A 3268-nucleotide genomic window follows, 5' to 3' on the forward strand; every position below is an offset into this window, starting at 1 on the left:
ATGCGGCAGAATGCCCTTTTGTTTGGTTAAGACAATAACGAGAAAGGGGGACAAACAATAAAATTAAGCTGCAACACTCTGACATCACACCACCTTGAACAGAAAGCCTTCTTTTATTTTGGCCAACTGCCATTTAGGATTCTGTTTTGAAATTGATTGGCTTTAGTAATATTACAATAAAAACTAAATATATTTTTATTTTTTTCGTGCACACACAACATTTTTAAATGTCTCATCATTATGCAAAAATTCAGGTGGCTTACATTTCATTTTCTCTTTCTACTTCTACTCGACTTTAGCATATTTTGGAAATCTTGACTTAGCCATCAACTATTTGCCTGAATTTATTTGCCTTGGAATGTAAGTCACATGTTAAACTAAACAAATAAATTTCGAATGCAAACAAAAGCAACAACAAAAAAAAAAAAATGCAAAGTATTTTATTTTACCAGCATAAATTTGCATAATTTGAATTTCTTTTCTTAATATCCAGCAAATATATCTCAAGGGATTTAGTGGTAGTTTTTTGTTGTTGTTCTTGGCATTTTTGTAATTTGAAAGAAGAAAAGCCTTGAAGGTTTTCGTATGTATTAATGAAATAAACGATATATTTTTTTATGTATTTTCTTCTTTAATCAGATTTTGACACACAACTAAATTTGTTAGGTCACAGGTGCGTATACATAGTGGCAATGATTATACGCACTGAAGGCCTCATATCCATTAAAAGTTGTTACAAAAAAAAACTCTTCAAAATGGGATAATGAACATAGGTGTTAAAAATAGGTGTTTATATACAAAAATGAATGCCAAGTGAACAAGTAAACTAGTAAGGAAAGTTCGAAAGTCGGACGGGGCCGACTATATGATACCCTTCACCCCGATGGATACATACAAGAGATGCTAATATATACAATATCCTGTACATAGATATAATTTTTAGAGGGCAATTGAAATGGAATGGGACGAAATTAAATGTGTGATCTACATAGATATTTGAACCAAGTAAAACCAGTAAGGAAAGTAGTAAAGTCGAACGGGGCCGACTATATGATACCCTTCACCACTTTGGGTAAATACAAGAGATGCTCATATGTACAATATCCTGAAGAAATGACGAAATTAAATGTGTGGACTACATAGATATTTGAACTAATTTAAAACAACCTATACACATACAATTCTGAAACATATGTTAATCGAACGGACTTGGGTTTTTTGGTGTACCATTTGTATGAAATCGTGCACAATTGTGTATGGGAGCTGTATGTACATCTGAACGTATATGAGCAACCACTTGGTATGCTGCAGCATAGTGTGCTGTTCACAATAAATCTCGATCGGAGAAACGGCTATTATTTGGTGCAACATTTGCACGAACACACACGATAATATAAAGCCTATATATCAACATATGCACACATTAATCCAATATAGGTTATTCTAGATTTAATTTGTTTAAATCGAAGGAAAATATATATGAGAGCTATATTTAAATCTGAACCGATTTTCCCGAAACTTAAGACACACCATTCTAAACTCAATTCAGTACGCTATGCTAAAATTCGTGCAAATCGAAGGATTTGCATTTAATCGGACGAAACTATATATATGGGAGCTATATCTAAATTAGAACCGGTTTTTAGGAAACTTAACTTACATCATTTTAGACTTAATTTAGTGCGCTATGCCAAATTTCGGGTAAATCGAAAGATATATAAGGACTTTGGTACACCATTTACATTAAATCGGACCAACCTATATATGAGCTATATCTAAATATGAATCGATTTTCAGGAAACTTCACACATATCATCCTGGACTCAATTCAGTACACCATACCAAATTTCGTGGAAATCGAAATTTATATAGGGACTTTGGTACCTCTACATAAAATCGGACGAAAATATATATGGGAGCTATATCTAAATCTGAACCGATTTTCAGGACACTTAACACACATCATTGTAGACCTAAAGCAGAACGCTATGCCAAATTTCGTGCAAATCGAATGATATATAGGGATTTTAGTGCACCATTTACATAGATCGGTCGAAAATATATATGGGAGCTATATCTAACTCTGGTGGACGATTTACCTTAAATCGGACGAAAATATATATGGGAGCTATATCTGAATCTGAACCGATTTTCACGAAACTTAGCACACATCATTCTTAGCTTAATTCAGTACACTATGCCGAATTTCGTGCAAATCGAAAGATATTTAGGGACTTTGGTGGACTATTTACCTTAAATCGGACGAATATATATATGGGAGTCATATCTAAATCTGAACCGATTTTTCCTAATTTCAATAGGTTTCGACCTTGGGCCAAATGAATGAGCTGTCCCAAATTTCATCCAATTCGAATAATAAATGCGACCTGTACTTTGTTAACAAAAATACATGGACGGACGGACCGACGGACATGCATAAATCGACTCACAAAGTGATTCTATGCATATTCTCAGAAGGAACCATGGGTCTATCTCGATTCTTTTTGCCTGTTACAAACATATGCACAAATACATAATACCCTGTACCACAGTGTGGTGAAGTTTATAAAAAGCTTGAACTTCGACCGGGTCGACCCCGAATAACTCAAAATACAAAATTATCGTTTAATGAAACTTTGGGAAGGAAAATGCCGTTTATGGACACATTTTGCAGGATAGGTAAAAAGTAAAAATGTGTAAAATCATTTACTTAGTATAATATATGATTTTTATATATATTGACTTTTTACCTATCCCGCAAAATGTGTCCAACAGGCTATGCATTGAAATGGACTCAATTAGATAATTTTTTACATGAAGATATTCATTAAATTCCCAAAAAAAGTAAAACACTTAAAAACGATGTTAAGTTCGACCCGGCCGAACTTGTTATACCATCCACCATGATGATGACAATCAGAATATCTAAAACTAATGGGGACCTTCCACATACCGAAAAATACGTAAGAAAAGATTATTGAAATTCTCAAAATATCTATTAGTGGGGCTACCGTTATACGGGACTCTAATAAAACGATATTTTTTTGGTAGACAGATTTGACAGTCAAATTACAGTCAATTCGGTGACCGAAATCCCCATGCTTATTCTTATTCTCCATTCAAAAATTCACGGTGTTTGGGCCATAATTGCGGCCTCTGGAGCGACCAGAAAAACCGACATTTCATCCTCTAAATATTAACCGATCTTTTCCAAAAACAATAGGGGTCTTCGTTGGCCAGAAACCATCCTAGATTGGTCCATAACTGT

Source organism: Musca vetustissima, unplaced genomic scaffold (assembly GCF_032173495.1).
Source record: "Musca vetustissima isolate MV318-11 ecotype Yass unplaced genomic scaffold, APGP_CSIRO_Mvet_v1 utg4512, whole genome shotgun sequence".
NCBI classification, from domain to species: domain Eukaryota; kingdom Metazoa; phylum Arthropoda; class Insecta; order Diptera; family Muscidae; genus Musca; species Musca vetustissima.